The 21353-nt window shown below is 41.0% G+C and overlaps 1 protein-coding gene across 1 annotated transcript in view; it reads right to left on the bottom strand.

Moving 5' to 3' along the window:
• sema4f (sema domain, immunoglobulin domain (Ig), transmembrane domain (TM) and short cytoplasmic domain, (semaphorin) 4F) overlaps positions 1-21353 on the bottom strand; it is a 62997-nt gene that overhangs the window by 26627 nt on the left and 15017 nt on the right. The gene's annotated exons all lie outside the window — the stretch shown is intronic.

Below are 21353 nucleotides of genomic sequence, written 5' to 3'. Positions count from 1 at the left end.
AAAGTTTAACAGAAACTTCCCCACACAGCATCACCACAGAGTGTGATAAAGCCCAGAAAGACGTAACAGATGACAAGGCAGTCTCATTTTGACAACACCGTTAAGGGGTTTTGACACACAATAAGTTAACTGATGACTAGGAAGGGCAGTGAGTGTGACTGTGTGTGTGTCACAAGAAAAAAATCCCATGACTGGCCTTAAATGTGGTCACAACGGTTTAATATTTAACAGAACCAATTTCCTGTCCATTGCTGACACCGTTACACCTACACGGTGGCCCAGTACAAGGCTTCTTGTGTGTTTTAACACTCATCCTGTCACACACACACAGGTTTTTCTCACATTCTCAGTCCCTTTTTTACATACACATAGATTGTCTGTAAGGCCAAAAAAAACAGAGAGAGTGAATGGAAACAAGCACCAAGCTAGCAGCTTGTCCATTTGTGGAGCTGATCCTAATAGAGGCTAATAGGGAAAGACTGAGCTAATCTATAATAGATACATCAATTAGCTGCCTGCTGGCCTGGGTGGCTGAGAAGAGGAGAAAAAGAGAGGGATTTGGGACACTGATTTTGTTGACAAATGAGTTCAACAGCTTTTGCATTTCTTGCAACACAACTATTCATGATTGTCTCCCATTCTCTATCTCTGACCTCTCTTCCCACTCCCAACTCTGAACCTCCTCCACTCCCCTCTCTCTATTTCTGTCCCCCTTACCATGTCATCATTCATGCCCTGAAACAAGAATCAGAGGTTAAAGGTCAGGTCATTAATGGTGATTTGATTGTTTCCCAGACAGAAGCAAAGAAAAGGAGACAGAGAGGAAAGGAGTGGGGTGTGGAGGTGTCGAAAGCAAGTGGCAAGCGTTGTTTCAACATCACGACACTCATGACTAATGTCAAAAACTTATTAAACTGTGTGACAGCTGAGTCTAGCATTTCGGCATACAGCAAGAGAGGAATGGAAAGACTATATGTAACATTTTAAATTCAGTGGCACACATCAGTCTTGCACATGTCTCATTAACATTAGAAGAAACCCTAGTGGTCTACCTCCCATCTGGTAAAAAAAAAATATATCTTCCATCCAGAAAGCCAGCTGGAGAGGCCACCAAGACAGCCGCAGAAACATACAGTCACATACCAGGTGACCCCACATCCTAGATACCACAGCCTAACCCCCTAATCACACAATCACACTGCTAAACCTTCTCATGAATGTCTGCTTCCAGGGACCACATTGGTTTCCAACATTTCCAACACATGTTGTCTTAGAAACCTATTAACACACAAGAATGTTGATAAACTTTGGATAGTTCAGCGTTATTTAGGTTCTTGCATTCTATAATATCCACGCACAGCAAAGGTTAGATAACACTTGGTTAATGTAAGGGAAAGGACAATTAAAACACAAAAGTCATTTGCAGGACAAAACTTGATGAAAGTCAGACTAAGTCAGTAATTCTAATGAGGAACCAGGACTTGAAAGATGCTTGGAAACACATCACTTGAGAAATGAACAACACCCTCGTCGACTTAAGCCTTGTGAGAGAGAAGAGAGAGCCCTCTACTTTGAATTAGTAAGTGCGAAATTCAATAATTCCTCAAAATACCGAGCAGTAAAAATCACACAAACCCCTCCTTAGAAGATGATGGATGTGTTGAGAAACGACACATCTCCACGCTTCCTCAAAAACTCCCATTGTGTTCATGATGTCTGGGGCTGGGTCTATTCTCGACAACAGAACAAAGTAGCCAGTGTGTTGAACTGAGTTTGACCACTGACAGAGACCAGAGATCAAAGCATCCAGCATTTAACCACTGGCCACTAACTACCCCGGAGGGGATGCGTGTGTATTTATGAGGGGAGCTGTGTGTATGCCTAAATGCTTCATTTCTGCCACTGGAACAAGTGCCTACGTCAGTGTTAAAGTTTGAATAAAAAGCAGATTAAATAACTCTCAACAGTGTATTAACAATCTATCATAAAAGCAATAAAAGTAAATCTTTTCTCTCTTCCTCTCCCTGGATTTGCTCCAAGAACAATAGCTGGTGCTCTGCATAGATCCAGCAGGCTCTGCTGAAACTCTGTGTCCCAGAATGGCTCATCCTGAGTGGGGAGAGATGCTCTCGGCGCCTGCCTCCTCCCCTGTTTCTCCACTACTCTCTTTTCAGTTTGGTTCCATGTAAAGAACAACGGACGCATTGTCACAGACACAAGCGACTCTAAATGCTCTCTGTGTATGTCTGTAAGTCTCTCTGTCTCACGTTACCAAATGCCTGCCTCCTCCTGAAACCATAAAGTTTGAGCTAAAAACTCACTAGTGCATGTCAGGGCTAAAATCATACAAACACACACCTCACCGTGACGCTGTCAGTGTATTTATATTGAGAGGTTCCACTCGAGTAGTTCTCACCAGACACTGACACAAACATGGCACCCTCTTTGACCTGTGACCCCTCTCTCCATGCAGTCTGATCCTTTCACACACTCTTAGCACCACAGAAACTGATAACACTGGAATCGGTATCATTGTGTGTGTGTGTGTGTGTGTGTAGTGGCAGAGGGAGGATGATGACCTTGCAGCTGCACAGAAACCAGTCTCGCCAAACAACATGATGAAAACATGGAAGGTTTCCAAAAAAGAGAGGCGGAAAGACCGAGAATGAGAGAGAGAAAGATGCTTCCTTGAGGAAATTTAAAATCCAGCGCTTCATCTGCTCTTTCCTTCTCTTTCTGGCCGCTATACTTCTTTCCCTCACTACTTGGCTGCTTTATCAAGGTCAGCTAGATCATAGTTTGTTTTGGTGCCCCAAATTGCATTTGTTAACAGTTCACTACCTCTCTCTCTCTGAGTGTGCACGCAGATTTTGAAGCTGTTTAGCATAGTACTGGATCACATGAGAGGACCGCCACAGGGGGGAGAAAGAGAGAGGGAAAGAGGAAAGAGAGGGAGAGGCACGGGGGAATGTGAATAAATAAAGGTACTATAGAGCATGAAAGGAGGGACAGAGCAAGCGAGAGGGACAGGCAGGAAATGGAGGAGATGGAGAGATGAAGAGAGAGAGTCCAGGTAGTGAAAAGCAAAAACAAAAAAAAAAGCCATCTGCAGCTGAAAAAGTCTTATGATTCAGCCAAAACATCTCTTTTTGGTACTAATATGAGCATCTGACAAAAATACTGCAATCTAATGAATCCCTGCAATGAAGACTATTAAGAGGCTAAAACTGTAACACCATATATTGCTGAGTTATTCTATTCTATTTTATTCTGTGCATGTAAGTATTTAAAAGATGATCTGAGCTCTGGTTGTGTTTTATTGATGATGTATCATCTTTAATTACGATAGGTAAGGCCACTGGACACCAGTGAACAGATTCTGCTTTGTTCATTCTGTCCCCAGCATGTAGCCAGGTACTGTAGCTAACGCTAACTAGCCAGCTGACAGAAGCAAAAACAGCAGGAGCAGCTGAATTAATGTGCAGACTTTCCTGTTTAAAAAGTCTGGACCTCCACATTCTGTTTAGTTGAAGCATCTGGTACCAATGGCATACATATAGACAGAGCAACTGGTGCAGTGTGCTGTGCACCAAGGCCCAGAAGCTGTCAGGGGCCCATGTGGGAGGGTGACTTTTTGCCACTTGTAGAAATCAGGCTGTGGTGGTTTGAGTCAAAAGCGAGCTGTTTGATTAGCGTTAATAAATTTGGCACTTCTGCTGGTGTCTGTGCTGCTGATCAAAGGCTGGTTCATAGGATGGGAGGGTCACCCTTCGGTTCAAAATTAGAGGTAGCTGTTTTGTTGTTTTGTAGCTGTAGTCACTCGAATTCAGTCTGTGCAAACCCCAGGAGGGGTCTGATGCCAGACTGCCCCGACTCCCCGCTGGATCAGCAAATGTTATGTTGCTGCTGTTACACAGGTGAAACCCAGGGCTGCCTACGCCCTCCAGCCAAATTGTGAAAATTGGAATTTGTATTTAATCTCCCTGGTTGGTCAGCCCAAGTAGTGCCTAAGTCATTTCATGCCAATCTAACCCCTGTGGTGAGTATTCCTGTGTGTGCGCATGAGCATGCGCTTGTGTTCTGACCGTTCTGACCAATGCGAGGACCCAGAAAAAGTATTTGCACCTGGGCCAATTACAATTATGTTACACTGCTCTCTGGCACTGACAGTGTGTGGGATAACCTGCATTTTAAAGTGCATGGTAAAAGCACTTGCATTTGTAAAGCACATTTCTAGTCTTCCGTTTACTTAAGGTGCTTTCACACTACATGTCACATTCACACACACAAACTCATACACTGGTGGCTGAGGCTACCATAGAAGGTGCCACCTGCATCTCAGTTAACCTACTGAGAACCTGGGGAAGGATGACCCCCTCTCTCACCACAGCCTATACATAAAAATGACAGCCTTGCTGGTTTTGTATTGTTCTTGCTCACCTCTTACACTCTTAACTACACTGTTTGAATTATGTTTTTGTCTTGTTGCATTTTGCAGGAAAAAAGGATTACAATTTAATCAAAATTTTTATGGGCTTTTTTATGATCTTGCATGTCCGTATTGACCAAGATGAAAACCTGTTTGGAACCCATAAAAATGTTCTCTTATATTGCACTGATAGCAATCCTTCTCTCTCTCTTTGAATGGAAAAATAAGACAAGAACTCACTGACCTGAGACAGAGAGAGAGACAGAGGGAGAGATGGAAAGTGCAAGGTGGACAGATATAGCAGTGCAGTGAGACTGGGGCCATTTTCTTCACTTTTATAGGAAGGGCTGTAGTGGTTCAGTGTGTGTGTGTCTTAGGTGATGTATGGCAGTGAAGGTCGACAGGTTAAGTGCTCTGCTCTTGTGAAATGGCCGCTGAGGTCCTCTGTGTGTCTGCAGAGCTGATAGCTTTATCCGTCCTGCAGGCAACTCTCAGGATCAAGAGACCAAACTGAAAGAGCAGATGGAGCATTCTGCTTCTTTGGTTCAGACATCAATCTATTTAAGTCTCATTTATCTGGAAAAGCTGACCGAAAACACACAAATCCAGGACCAGTATTCATATGGGGAAATAATTACCAATCATCAATAACCACCACATCTATGATGGATGTTGTAGGTGACTGACAGGATGCAAATTGTTTGGTGATGGATGGCAACCAGTTAAAACCATGTCTTGTTTAGCTTGGATGAAAAATGTGGTAATTTGGTTTGACATCAATGCACTTTTGAAATTTAATTTTTAAGTGGATTATCATGAGTGCAAAAGGTTATTAAACTTAGACCTTGTTATGTAATTTCTCAGCTAAAGCAAAAAATAAATGAATAGAAAAGTCATAAGCCAGGAGGCATTTTGGGGATGTAAGATATCCAAGAAAGAAAGGCAGAAAAAAAGCAAAACAAACAAACTTTCATGTCCAAAAGAAAAACAAATATTTGATGAGAATGACTGTGTGTTTGTGTGAATGTCAAGTTATGAATCTCCTACTTCAAATCATTGTCAACCTTGAGCCTGTTGTTGAATTGAATGACCTAAGAGCCACACCTCTTACACATACAGACACACACACACACACACACACAGTCACGCATGCATAAAACATTTGTTAAAAGAGATCAGGGTGTGTGTATGTGTGTGTGATTATGTGTCACAAACAATAGATCACTGCAGAGTCACAAGGGATGAACGCCCTCAAGTGGGTCTATCTCCGACAGTAGGCTTTATTTATTCATTGTCTGCCATGGTCAAAGGCTCCTGCATCAGTACTATAGACTTCAGACGTGATATTCATCTTCATAAATAGATAATTCAGTGTTTTGTGAAGTCATTTTTTAAGAAGAAATGGGAAAGATACCGCATTAGGCAAAGGGGACAGGTGCAAAGTGATGTGTATCAGCAATGCTCACATGGAGGCCTTTGTGTTTGTGTGTGCGTCAGAATGATCGCTATCGTTAGATACCGAGCTGTCAACCTTCACTCTATGTTTAAAGCTGGAAATGCTGATATGTAACAGCTGAGTACCTATGCTGAGCCATCACCATCTGAAGAAGGTAACTTTATACAGGTGAGAAAGCAACACAACACACATCACACAGTGTTATTAGCCATTATCCTCCACATAGAAATGGGTTAGCTGGATCCTGCTACACCTGCTAGTAGGTTGAGAACAACCATTAAATGCTTGTTAGCATCATGAACAGTTTTACTTACACTTTCATTAGCTTTAGGAGCCAATACTAAGTGCTTATATTTATAAAATATCATGGCTTGGCATAAATAAGTACATTTCTTACTGAAATAATTAATGTATTTGACGTATATATCACATGAAATATGTTGCGTAGTAACAGTAAAATAGCTCAACGTTGACTTCTGGTTTCACACAGGTTGTGAACACTGGTCTCCTGGGTGAAAGATCTGTGTTTGTTTGACTCATCCTCCTCCATACGCGGGATTTCTACTTCTTTATACTAACGTTACATCACCTGACTTCCACCCTTGATGCACAACAATAAACACAGCCATTGAATAGATGATAACGGCGTTCTGAACCTATTAGTCGGTGCAGCAGAATCCTGCTAATAGGGATGTAACGACACATGGTGTACACTGATTTTTTGGTCAATGAATTAACAACAAAATATGGCAAGAAAGCGTACATCCAGCTTCCCTCTTAAGTGCAGCATATGTTAACCCGAGTCTGTCGCAACACCTGTCTGATACAAAACAAGATCAGGTAGGAGCTATAGTCACTCTTACTTTCACTTAACGCTAAGAATACACAAAATAGCAACTTAAGTTATACATGAAAATACATAAATAAAGTAATAGTGGTTTTAATTTTAATGTAATAATTAATGCATGTAATAACACAAATTACTTCTGTATGTCCCAAAAAAACAATGTGGAACTATTAATCTTTCCACAGTATTCTGTAACATATAAAATAGTATGGTGACCCAAAAACATTATGTGTATGCTCAATACGGTTGGATTGATATGATGATGCAAAAAACATTAATATGTATTCTCGTCATCAAGATACACCTTTATTTTGAAATTCACCATTTCTGTCAAAGCATACCTCCTTGCTAAACATTCAAACAGTGCTCACAGCCTAGCATCAGGCAGACAATGGCAAGCGGCCAAGAAAAAGACAATGAGGATGTGTGCTGATATCATCTCATATTGATCACAGGCCCCAGAACCAAATGGAATCAAAACCGTATCATGGCAGACTTTGTAATAGCAGCACATTTTGTGTCGTTGTCAATAAAGTCAATATAATATCGTAGTGATGAAACTTGTCATTTACACCCCCACTTGCTAATCCATATCTTTGAGGCTGATAACCACTAATCACGCCATCTTAATCGAGTGATGACATTCGAACCAATTGCCATAAACACATTCTACGCAATTTAAATACAGTGATGAGAGCTAGTGGGCCCTTTGGCACCTCATATCCCAAACACTCACACAGACACACACAGGGACAGTTCGTGCTAAATAAATGATGTGTATTATTTCTACATGGCTGAATCTCCTTGTGCTGATTCACTGCACTGTCAGTGAGCTGGAACACACACACACACACACACACACACACACACACACACACATACACACAGCAGGAATCCCAAACATATGGGTAAACACACACATTCTGCGTGCACACACCATTAAGTTCCACTAAAACATTTAACATGACGCATGGTGTTTTCGTGAACTTAAGTCTCTGATGTTAAAGGCAGTTAGAGCATTTTAACACAGAGGGGGAGTGAAGGAGTTAAAGGGTGAGGCAGATTGTTTATATAAAACATTTAAAGTGAGGCAGGATGAGGGGTGAGACGAAGTTCAGCCAGCGAGCCGCCATGGCTCTGCAACTCTCAGGCCTGCTGGAGCTTCAGTAGATGATGAGTGGCTGTTGGTAAATGTTTTCTTTTTAATTAATTTGAAAACGAGTGAAACTTTGAAAATGTTTTCACGCCAGCTTCTCACGGTTGCAGATAACGGAAAACCAATGGTGGGTAGAGTTACATGGGCTGTTTTTGTGCTATAATTATCAAGTTTATGCTACAAACTTCCCTGCAGGGGAAAACAGCCTCTAACATGGAGGTACAGTTTGAGCTTGAACTTGACTCAGCAAACAGAGAAGTTTACTGTGAGCTGCACTCTCGTCAGCTTCCTGCTCAAAACACTTGTCTCTCAACTTGATTAGATGTCAACCTGAAATTGCCTCCAGCCAGGAACAGGAAACCAGGATCCCTAAAGCCACTTCAGGTGGTGAAGTGGAAGGGGACAATACTTCTGCGACAAAAAAAAAATCAATGCTGACATTGATGTGTTTGTGTACCATGAGCTTAGGTGAGATGGTGCTGCTTTACATTTCATACTGCATGTCTGCAGTTGTTATTTGCATCTATTCTGACTAAAACGGATGCTGCTAACAGCCAAGTGTATATTTCAGTAAACAGGGAACAGTAACTTGAAGTCATTCACATTCAAATTGCAAAGGTATACAGCCCAGCAATTCCATCAATCAATAGACAAACATTATCTTTCTCTCCCTCTCTGATTAGCGCCTGACCAGAAATCAATACTCTCCACTGTGGGATGAAGAGAGTAAGGGCTTCTTCATGTACTGCCTTGTGTTCACTGCACATACTTTGCGTGCTCTGTCTCCAGTCTTGGATAGATGTTTGTAAGTTGGAGACAAGAATCTGACAGTGAGAGCTGGGAAATACCACCGACACTTAGCTGTTTGTCTCCGACGCCCTTTAGGACGCGTCTGCTTTTGCCTTTTCTGCTACGTGAGATACTGAGGTGACACACACACACACACACACACATACATTAGACTAAAGAAATCCTATATTTGCCTGCAGGCACAAGATAATGTAGGTCTGGCATTTGGAAAATATCAGTTGTTGAGAGGAAGATAGAGGCAAACAGCTACACATATACTGCACTCGCACACACATACACAGGGATGTGTTAAAGGGATGGTGCGTTTCACCTCTAGAGCAGGCATGCTGTATCCCATAAGACTGCATTACCCATAAGCTATTTTCCCTCCCCCACACTTACAGACCCCGTATACAACCTGATAGCTACGGTATATGCTTATATCTTTCTCTGCATACTTGGCTCTTTGATGGCATACGGCATTTTAAAATAGCATGTTTTAAAGAGTGCTTCTCCCCAAATACACTTTCTTAGCCTCTGCTGCTGTCAGTTATCTATTTAAATGTTTCCTTGACTAATTATTTCCAGTCTTTCCACCTGCTGTTTTCCCCAAACGATGTTAAACTACCATCAGAGAAACTGCAGATATTTCGCATTAGAAGTCCGTGATTAAAGGGAATTCTGGCAGACATGACTTGTGTGCTGACGCAATTTGAGTTATATAAATATTATCCTGAATTTATGAGGACCACATGTAAATATGGAGAAAGAGAAGGAAAAACATCTCCCTAATAATAAGGCCTGGTTCTATCTGCAAGGTAATCGGAAAATTTACGAGGCAGGTTACATCAGTTTCAGTCAGGAATGTACACATGCGAGGGCTGCATATTGTTTGAGGTTTAACTTCTCAACACATGAACACAGGCAACCCCACAAGATATCAATCATTTACTTGTCACATGGGATCATACAAGGTAAAACTCCAGTGAAATGTTATCCTGTCAGCTCTTTCAACTTGAGCATATTGTAGGCTGCTGCTTTATAACTGCCTGTGTTTCAAGATTGTTCTGGTAATCCATGATTTATGGTTGTGGAATGAATTAACTTCAGTTTAGGTACAGTTGCTTATCTTGTGTTACAAACTAAATCCACCACAGACTCAGTGAATTCATTGATATCATCGGAGATGTTGATGGTGGTGTCCACCTCCGCACAGTATATAGTGGTGGCTCATTGCAGGAACAGGACAGCACCTCACATTCACTGTCACACCAGTCTTATTTACCATAAAGAGCACACCTGCTCCGCATTTCTTGCCAGAGTCATCTGCTCTGGCACATCGGCATGAAGGAAAAGAGTTACGTGGGTGAATTTTGCTGCCCAGGATTTAGTCAAGTTTCGGTGAAACAAAGGATATTACAATTCTTGATATCCCGTTGGAAACTGATGCAGCGTGGGGGCTGCCCACTTTCATAATCAACGCCAGTATAATGGCTAGCAGAATGCTAGTTCCGCTGCTGCCCATCTTCTCCATGTTTTCCTTTTTCATTACATTTCAAACCTCACCCTGGCTAGCTAGCAGGAGTCAGCAGGAGAAGAGTTTACAGACTGGTGAGTTGATTTCATCATCCTGATAAATGGCACTCAGCCACACGCCATCACCTTCCAACGCCAACCACAAAAAGCACCACCAACACTTGCAAAATTAACATAAATTTAGCCCAAATGTAACAGAGCTGATGGAGCGGCAACAGGAAATGTCTGCACCTGCATCAAGACAGAATAAAATCTAGTCTAACATGAGCAAAAATGTGATTTAAAAAGTAACTGCCTGATCAGAGAATAAGCAAAAATACAGAGAATATGACAAGTCTGAAGGCGTAGCCCCTAACTCTTACTTGTTAAGTAGAACATAAGGTGTGTGGTGAATAAATGTAGAAGAACACAGTCTTTGTAAAGCTATGTTGATATCAAACCTATACCAGGCTAACAACTACTTTATGATCAATAGAGGTTGCAAATGTTGAAGACAATACAGACTACTTTTCATGCACATTTCTGCTCAGTGTCCATTCATCATGTAAATGTGGCTACACACTAAGATGCTACAGTTACAGTTGATGAACACTACATGTTGCTTACTGTGCACAGGAGCAGAGTTTATTTTCATGGGCTTCGATTAATGTTAATGGAACCCTGACACGTACAGATTGAGGGTAGCATCAACAAAGCAACACACACACACAAGAACGAACACTTGAACACAGAATGTCTGGTCCTTAATCATGTCAGAGGGGTTGCCTCAATCCATTTATCTATCTCCCCACCCCCCTTTTCTCTCTCAAAAACACACACACACCCACAGACATAGTGACAAATTGCTGACATGGGTAAAATATTCCTGCGTCTGGAGATGAGACTCTGAGTCCCACAAGTGCAACCCCCTAACCTGATTTCATATTTCTCCTTCTCTTTCTCTGCTTCTCTCAGGTCACACTCTCACATGCACACAGTGCACACACACACGCACACACATACTGTCTGTGAACTATTTGTGCATGCGCCTGCGTGCATCTTCGTGTGCTGGGGTCTAAAGGTCATTTCCCACGATGCCCCGCAGCTCCGGGCTCCTCTGTGACGTCATCTTCACTCTAGGCGACAAGGGGAAATAAAGAGGCAGGGCTTTCCTTCCTGACCCCATCTCCAATACAATGGAGATACACATATGCATAAACACACACACACACACACACACACTGTTTTGGGTAGTGTGGAAAAAGCTCACATGGGTATATGCAAAAGCTGTGTGTAGGTAAATGTGCGTTTGTTTTCAATGCTTTATGAACTCCACTCGCAGTTCATGATGTGAGGGAGAGTCATAAATACCAACAAGCAAACACACCAAGATCTTCAGAAGTTAAGGTTTGGATTAGTTCCACATGCAAAAGGAAGTAAACTAAATCTGAAGAACAGGTGGCATAAGAAAGCAGAAGTTTAAGGTTTTGGTTCACTTTATTAACCACATCTGTGAAAACGTCCCAGAACAAAAACACTAACCCACAAGCACTGTCTGACTGAGCGAATGAGATCCAAAGAAATCACAGCAAAGAGCGCTTTGGTACCAAAAATTGCGACATAAAAATTGGCACGGTTTAAGAAATTTTCGTTTCTTTTTAAGATATCATTACCAACAAATTCAGAGGAAACAGCCTGTGGACATCCTGTAAATTGATCGTCTCAGGTTAAGTGGAAGAAACAAGTTTGGCTGCTCTTTAGCGCTGCCCTTGTAACCCATGTGACCTGGCTCTTCTGAGAAATTTAATAATAGTGCAGGAGTGTCAATGTGTGCAAGGTCACGCACTCAAATACACAAATGAAATTCATTAAGCCTCAATGGTTTTTGATTTTACAGATTTTGACAGGACAATGCCCTGGTTTTTTTTTTTGAGGCACAATGGTTCAACCAGTTCAGTGTCCCAATGCACTGTTGTGTTTCCTGTTGCAAGAAGATGCTGACCACTATAGTTTACAAGACTAAATTAGGCCCTCTTGGGACGAGTACAGCTTCTAGTAATAAGGAGAAAAGAAAGGAAAAGAGAAAAATAGGGTGGAAACACAAATGAACTGTTGATTATGCACCAGAGTCTCAGTACAGTAAAAAAGAAAAGTCAAAATGGTGCAAATTCAGTTTTTATAATCACATTCTCACCCAGATTTTTACTTTCTGACCAAGTTTTAAGTTGGTTTTTATCAGTAAAATTACAAAATCCCTGATTATCTGCAAAAACGCTAAGTAAGACACATACACACACAAGACAAAGAGAAGATTTAGTGTTACCACATAGCGTTCACTACAAGAGACACACCCCCATACATACATACTGTACACTTGCCTTCAGGCTGTTATGGAGAACCCATATCCCCAGGTACTATCCTCCCCCTCACTTATTCCTGCCAATCACACACACCTGCAGGACCTGCTCTACAACTGTGTGCGAGTGTCTCCATGCTGTAAAACACTAAAATTGGGTCAGCTAGAGGGGTGGGGGTAGGGGGGTCAATCATCAGCCACAACCTGCCAGCTAGTTGCAGTGCCAAGAAACAAGATAAGGAAGCGAGAGAAAGGAGGAGACAGGCCGTTTATGGTTGTGGTGACATAGACCTACTGTAGTGTATGGTAGCTAATTGCATTAGCCTGAGTCCTTTCCTGGAATGCAACTTTTACAGTGGCAACATCCTCCATGTGTTTCCTTCCAACTGCCTGGTGACTAACAGACATTCTGCAGTTGGATTTGACCTCCTTTTTAGGTGTATCACCCTCATAAACTCTGCTTACACTTTAGAAGAATATTATATCATTGCCTGAAATGAACAATTTGATTAAATGATTGTTTTATTATCATTATTTATAAGAAAAGAAAGTTGAAGGTGATGTGATACTTCCAAAAATGAAAATTTCTGTGCTGTGAGAGGGTCCTCCATTTCCTTTGTGCATTGCATTGTGGGAGAATCCTTGTCAGCACACTCAAAAATCAAGTTTTTTAGCATGCATATACTGTAACTGCTGAGCATACTTTCTATAGTCATTTTCCTGTGTATACACACCACACACTCAGAGCCTGCTTAGAATTAGTAATGGATTTGGGACCTATCTTTAGACTATTGGAGCTTTTTGGGGCTGTAAACAGCCTGAGAGAAAGCCTGTAGACATTACTCAGGGCAGGAAATACGATGACATCCTCCTCTGTGTTGTTACAGAAAGAAATCATTTAATAAAACGTTTGATTTACAGGCACAAAAGTTCACGAAGGTCTCCCTGCTGCTTGTGAATCTAACTGCTGTCAGCGCACTGCTCACAGACACAATAGATAGGATAGAAGCCATACAGATGAGAACATCAGCATTTTTATCAACTCTGTCTGAGCATCTCTCCCTTTCGGTAAATAAAATTGAAACTACATAAAAGCAGGGTACAGCAGAGGATTCTGAAAAGTGAGGGGAAAGTCCCTCCTGTTCCTGTGAATGTTGCATCCATCCGTTTCTGAGATCACTGAATTGTCACCTGTTCACTCAATGAAAGTAAATATTTAAACTGTCAAATAACGACTGCTGTAAATTAATTCAAACATATGTGTGTGAATATAGCCACTTTGTTGAAATCATGCATGCTGCAGAGCAGGAAAGCAGGATATTGACCAGCATGACGCACGGCTCATTACACTGTTTCCATGCTGTCACTATGGTGCCACAGATCACTGTGTTCCCCCTCCGGTCAGCCCGATGTGTGTACTGCTTCGTTTGCACAAAGACCTGTGAGTCAGCACAGCGCAGCATCACAACACAGGTGATTTACGTTCCCTTGAGCTTCCTTCTGCAGCAAAACTACAACCCATAACTCCAGATTTGCGAAAGGAACTCACTCAACTGCAGCCGGGTAAGAAAAAAAAAAAAAAGAGAAGCTGCAGCCAGGACTCTATAAAGTATTGAAAGGATGAGTCTCATTACATCCTCTCTTAGCCCGAGGAGACTCTGTGCTGGAACAAAAACTCTGCAGAGCTGCTGTGTCATTACGTAATCAGCACTAAAGATCAGGCATTCATGTGTGAGGACAGTGTGTGTCAGGGCACGGACCAGAAACACACACACACACACACAACAAAATGTGCACGTACTTTAAATACATATACAGAACGTGTACTAGTGCATGTCTCCCTCACACACACACAGAGCAGTGCACTGTGATGATATTAATTGATGTTGACCTTCTGCTGTCAAAGTAAATAAAGATGAATCCCCCCCTTCATGTCACTTTCTTCTTCCTCTAAGGAAATAGGTAGTTTCTTAAAGTTAAAAATCCCCATCTCTCTTTCTTTTGCCCTCCCTACAGTGTGACTTTCCCCTCAGCCACCTCTCTCTGTCAGTGCAGGCTCCATCCACTGTGTAAGCCAGCAGGGGTGGTCGCCTTCATCTAATAAGCCCCTGTCACATAGATTAATGCCTGCTGATGATAAATCCCCCCCGGAACGGGTTGAACCAACTGTCTGCTTGATTAAACCCAAAGGGAGAGACCGAGCAGGTCACACAGCAAGAGAGAGAGATGGAGGGACAGGGTGAGACAGAAAGAGATGGAAAAAACTCCTCTTCTCATCTCTTCTCCTCTCGGGCCGCCGTCGATCTACAGGACGTGACAGCCCGTCTTGATTTCCTGTCCTTGTTTCTCATCTTTCTCCTCACTTACCCTCCACTTTCATTTTCTCCCAGTGATGAGAAAATGTCCTCGTAGCCTTACTCTTTCTCTCTCCTTCTACTTTTTCCTCTCACTCTCACCCCATATATGGACACAAGACAAAAGACTCTTCCTTCTCTCATTTTCTTTCCAGCTTTTCGCAGGATCTCCCTGGTATCCACTCTCATCCTCTAATCCTGGAAACACCTCACCTCATCCTTCTCATGGTACCATCTTCACATCTGACTGAGATACTCTCTGTGAAATTCTTCTATTATGATTCTCTGTATCTCCTGCTGTATTCCAAGGTAATAAAGAGTACAGCCATATTGAGACTGATCATTTTTGGAGCCAATACATCAAAACAAACTAAAGTATAATTACTGCACTAAATTTATTTGACAGCTTTAACTAGTCTAAAATTATTACAAATTTAAATACCCAACAATATAAGAAGTAATTAAATTTTGCTCCACCTGTACCAACAACAAAATTAAAGTGCTAACTACATATTAATACATTAATAACAATATAAAATATAACACAGACAGGGGCCATTCTGAATAATAAGTACTCTTACTTTTGGTAATGTAAGAACATTTGGTTGATTATACTTGAATGCAGAACTTTTACCTGTAATGGAGTCTTTTCTATTTACTTAAATGGTAACGTTTGTATTTTTCAACCTGGACTCCATTTTCCCATGTTTCTGTTACTCAGAAACTAATTGGGAACAACAATTTTTGAAACTGGTAAAGTATTGAGCAAGGACGCATTACAGGTCTCACTTGGGCATCTTTAAAATGTCTATTAAGTCCACTAACAGTGCTAATTTTGCCACTGAAAGGATCACTACAGAGAGACCTTTTTGTCAAAGAATAAGATCCTTTTGTTTCATCAAAAAAGACCCAAACTCGCCATTGCCAAACCCACCAGACTCCATTTAAGAAACAGTGAGTTTAACATGTATAGAGCCAGCACATTTTCACACCTAACTGGGTGATTTATTTCATCCAGACACGATTTGATGATTGTTGGAACAGTGGAAAGACCAACCAAAATGGCTTTTGTGAGTTTTATTTTGTGTCTGTCGACTCTGAATGAAGTGTGTTTTACGATGGTGAAACCACTTTTTATTTAAATGGAGTCTGGTGGATTTGGTGACAGTGATTTTAGGGCTTTGTTTGGTTAAATAAAAAGGATCTTACTCTTTAACAAAAAGGTCTGTCTCTGTAGAGTTGATTTCCATAATGTTGTCAGACACTTAGAATAATAATCTGAGCCTGTTGGTGTCAAAAACAAGCCTCTTCAGTGGATCCAAATTAATGGTGCACAATTGCCTGTGAACATTACACGCAGCCTGTTACAGCTGCTGTCTTCAGCGCCCTCGCTTGCTTAATACTGGACCAATTTCAAAAGTGTTGTCTCCATTATTCACACAAAACACAAGAAAATAGGGTTCAGGGTAAAAAATACTGAAGTTGCCCTTTGAGTAATTGACCGTCTGCTGGCCAACGTTTATATGCTGATACAATGATAAGTTAAAAATCAGCAAAAAATATCAGCCATGCCAATGTGCTGATCAGGCTCTTATGAAGAGCCTTAACAAGTAAAGAACACAACAAACAAACAAACAATGGTGTGTGGGTAAAAGAACAGCATCTGTTCTGCAGTAAGATGGAAACAACTATTTTAATCTTCTGTACCCCCTGCCTTCATAAGCACTAAAAGGATTCAAATCCTCTTGTTCACTGCAGTGGCTCCACAGCATAAAATCCCTGTTCACCACCCAAACAATCATCTGGCAGGTCTGATTTGTTTTTCTGGGTTTGTGTCGAACACACTTGCATAACGCACAAACACACAGATGAACAAATACTGATGCACACTGAAAAGTGACTGGTGCAAAACAAAACCAGTGGAATTCCAATGGAGCTGCACCACCCTGTCTAGCTCTATTTATGTATGCATTACAACACGCACGCACACGCACGTGGTTACACCTGTATGTGGGAACACACCTGGAGGGAGAAAAAACAGAAATGAAACGGAGAGACGGTGTTCATTTACAAGTGAAAAACAAAATGGAGGGACTTTAAAAGACTCTTTAAAACAGAGAAAAAGGTTTATTTCTTGTGCCTGCCGGGTGTTGTGCGTGTCCATGTGTGCATGTGCATACGAGTGTGTATTCATGTGAGTGCTCAGTGTGTGTATGTGAGGTTGAATTTGGGGAGTTTGCTCTAAGCAAAGCAAGATTAATGACCCTTAGCTCACTCCTGGCAAATGTGTGTGTGTGTGTGTGTGTGTGTGTGTGCGCGCGTGCGTGCGCTTGACCTAACAAGGAAAGCTTTGTCTCTGCAATGGCTTTTAGCTGCACCTTAACCTGCTGATCAGATTTTGTATGTGTGTGTATGTACAAATGGTAGAGAACTATAATATAATGTAAATTAGCATTTAAAGGGACAGTTCACCCCAAAATCAAGAATACACATGTTTCCTCTTACCTGTAGTGCTATTTATTTTTTTTGGTGTGAGTTGCTGAGTGTTGGAGATATCAGCCATAGAGATGTCTGCCTCCTCTGGAATATAATGAGACTTGATGGCACACACTCGGCAATTCAGATTGTTCTGAGTTTTTTACTCCACAATATCAGCATCAGCCCCAAAAATCTAGTGTCAGACAGGCTCTACTGTAAACTGTAACATGCACTTTTAAAGAGTGGAAACAGTGGAATACTTTCAGTACGTATAAATATACTTGACTTAATGAAATCAGTTTCTGTTGCGCCTGTCTAAAATAAAACTTTTCATAACATTAGCAGTGCATGTTATTTGACATCTTTATCAGTGCTTCATAGCTGTGGGGCCAATGTAACAGCACTGACTGCCTCACAATGGCCGGGTTGGCCTGCTGACAAGAAATCAGCTAACACACATACAGATAAGCAAAGTCACAAAGACACTGAAAAAAAAAACACGTGAACACACTAAAAACTGTGTACAATTTAAAACATCACAGCTCGTTCATGAACACAAACACACCTCATAAGGGTTGAAGTTAAGTCCGTAGTGTGGGCTTACTATGGCTCATTCATGTATCCTTCATAAGGACTATTCACACACTACATCAGAACCCAGCAGCATGCAATTGCTCATCATACAGCTCTTTTGAAGACACAAATACATACTTCACACATTTCAATTCAAACTTGTCTAAAGCAATCCACTAAAATAACAGGCGGTAAAAAGGTTAGGAGTGAATAATTGACAAGTCCATTAGCTTTCTCTCTTTCTGTCCCTCGGCTCTGTCTCTGCTAACTACGTTTCACTTTGCATTGCTTTCAAGCTTTAGTTTACAACATCTTACAGCTGACATCTGTAGCTTTAGTTTAAAGGCTAAATTCTGTTGGTTTTGGTCACCTGCATGGGTGAGTTGCTCCAGCTGACTGTTTTCCAGTCAAAGAGCTTTTTCTAGGTCTTTATTTATTTAGCAACAGAGTATGTTTTATCATTATGATGTTCTTAGATTATGTTTCTTGTTTCCTGTCACTGTTTTTACCCATGTCTTTGCAGCATGGATGGAAGCCCAATCCAAATTCTCAACAATGTTGGAAAATAAAGTGAATCTTTAATGCTGTTAAACTGCAGCTGAACTTGCTGTCTGTTCAAAACAGAGCTGTTACACAGAAAGTTATACTTTTTTCTTACATATTTGTACTTTCCGCTTCTGAAATCAACAATAAAATGAGACTAGTGGAGAATTGTTTTAAACTTTCACCTAAAATTTTCAAATAACCTCCAGAATTTTCTGTACCACAGGTACAAAGCATCTGTCTGGAACAGCAATGAGGCAGAAAGGGAAAGAGACAAAAATTGCTCAGAGGCAAGGGTGAATCAGGAGCCACCTTGCCACTAAGCCTTATTCAACAACAACTAATCAACACGTCTTTGCAAGAAAAGTCACAGACTTGTGCCAGTGAATTATGTGCAGTGTGGGATTTTGTTTGGCGCATGACTTTAGATGCTCTGCAAATTATTTTGATCATTTTCAATCCCATTATTCACCACAAACATACAGATTTTGGCTGTATAAATAACCTCAACTGGAGCTTCAAATTCAAAGCAATAAATTGTACCTGACACTAAATTATATTTAGCAATGACTGTTCTCTTTCACTGTCGCTCAGAGTGTTCCCCTTTATCTCTGTGGAGCTTCTCAGTTTGAGCTAAAACAATGATGGCATGCAAACGCACTAAACATCCATTATGCAAAGCAGTCAAGATGACTAAACTAAACAAACCTGTGGTGTTCAACATGACGTGGAGTACATATAATAAAGAACAGAACCAGTACACAAAACTGCACAGTCAGGAACCAAACTTCAGCCAACCTTCTTAATATTTTAAGAAGGGCAAACTTAATTTTACTGTCCCAGGACAAAAACTAACCTCAATTACTGTCCTTACACAACTTCAGAAGGACTTAAGGCTTGGCTCGCTTTTATTATACTTAAGATTTTAAATGACTTGCAGTTTAAACAAATAACTCTCTCACTACCAGTGTATAATATGCAGTAGCTGAACTGCTAATTTGTCAATTACATCCTTGGTCAACCTTCAGTTGGCCTGTTAGCCTCTCCTCTTTAACTCTTTCCACTATAAATAGTCTTGTAAATGACATTTATAGGGGTTATTAATGGAACTGTGCCTTTAAAACTAAATGAGTGTAGCACTTTGTATGACCTGCTCTTCACCTTCAACTGTCATCACCGCTGACAGAATACATGTGTGAATTTTGTGAGTGTGTTAGTGTAAAAAGAGAGCGACTCATGGGCAGGGTTGGAGTCAGCTGATGCTACAAACAGACACCCATATGCTGGAATGCACACACGGGAATATACTGTATCAATGCAAGCAGAGGGTGGGAAAGACATGCAAGCAGGCAAACATGCTAATTTTTCCCAGGGTGTTGGTGCCTGGTATTGGCAGGCAGACTGTGGGAGAAAGAATGATTAAAGTGCAACCTCATGACAGGTTTCACACAAAACCACATAAAGGTTTAAGTGAAGAAAATATATATTTCGAATTCTTACTTTTGGATTCAAATGTAGCCCTTTGACACAAAACAGCATACTAGGATGTGAAAATATATAGTTTTTTTGACAATTTTGCTCAGTTTTTATTACCTATGTCATTTTCCCATGCAAGGACTGACCTCCATTGACTAAAATCACTCACTCTACCTGTTGAAACAGAGGACTGAAGTGTTAAAATTACAAGGCTGTTTTGCAGTTTAAATCCTGTTATACAGCGCAGCACAGTACACGGTGTAGCTCATTATTGTGTATTTGGGGAGATTATTTGCACAGGTAGGTACACAACAGCTCCCTTGGCTCCACGAATAAGCCATTAATACTGTTAATGATTCATTAACACTGAAAACTTGAGACAAATAATATAACTGTGTGAGTCTACCAGCTCTGCCAACTGCTGTGTGTTTTCTGACATGTGTGTAACTAGGTCACCTGACTAAGACCGACTTCCTATTCTCACACACACACACACACACACTTCCTCAGCTCATAAACACACAGCAGATCCTGCCAACATCATCCTGGTTGCTTTTACGAGAATAAGGACACACATGGACGCGCTCAGGCAATAATAAGCAGTGCATTAACAGCCTTTCCATGATTCTTAAAGTAGCCACCTACCAAGCACATAATATCATCACAGTATGAACACACAAACACACATAAGCTAACAGTATTTGCAAAGTAATTCACATTAGGTTCCAAACTACAGGCTTATTCCCTCTTAAGCAGACACACACACTCATGCACAGTTTGACCTAACCCATATGTTTGGGTGGGATAAGCCCACTTCACCTCTTAGTGTCTTTAATGCATTAAGTCCTCTCTTTTAGTGGCCTATTAGTGCAATAGCCAGGCTCAACACAAACACACCCACACACAAACAGCCCCATTAACAGATTGCTGTCCATTCAATACCTATTAGTTCAGTGGCTGCAGGCCTCCATGATCTAAATTTAAATGGTCGTAGGCATTTGCTCAAACAGCAGGTTTATATACTCACAATACGGCTGCAACTAACTAATCATTTCATTATCAACTTATCAAGTGATTGTTTTTCACAAATAATTGGTTATTATTTAGCCTTTAAAATGTCAGAAAATAGTGAAAAAAGATGAAATATGAAAATATATGAAACTTAAATTCAGTTTCCTTCACTGAAATGTTTTATTTATTTTAATATACATGCTTGTAATTGTGTTAGCAATGTCCATGTGCACGCATCTATACACATCCGAATGCATTTGTACACGTGCCTTTGTAACATATATCAGTCAGCATGATATTAATCTAATCTGGACAGCCAGGATCTCATTTCCATTTCGGTCCCATGTGGATGAGGGGGCCGTTATGTAAA

This window comes from Epinephelus lanceolatus, chromosome 22 (genome assembly GCF_041903045.1).
Source record: "Epinephelus lanceolatus isolate andai-2023 chromosome 22, ASM4190304v1, whole genome shotgun sequence".
Classification (NCBI taxonomy): Eukaryota; Metazoa; Chordata; class Actinopteri; order Perciformes; family Serranidae; genus Epinephelus; species Epinephelus lanceolatus.
This window is presented reverse-complemented; position numbering and strand designations above follow the sequence as displayed.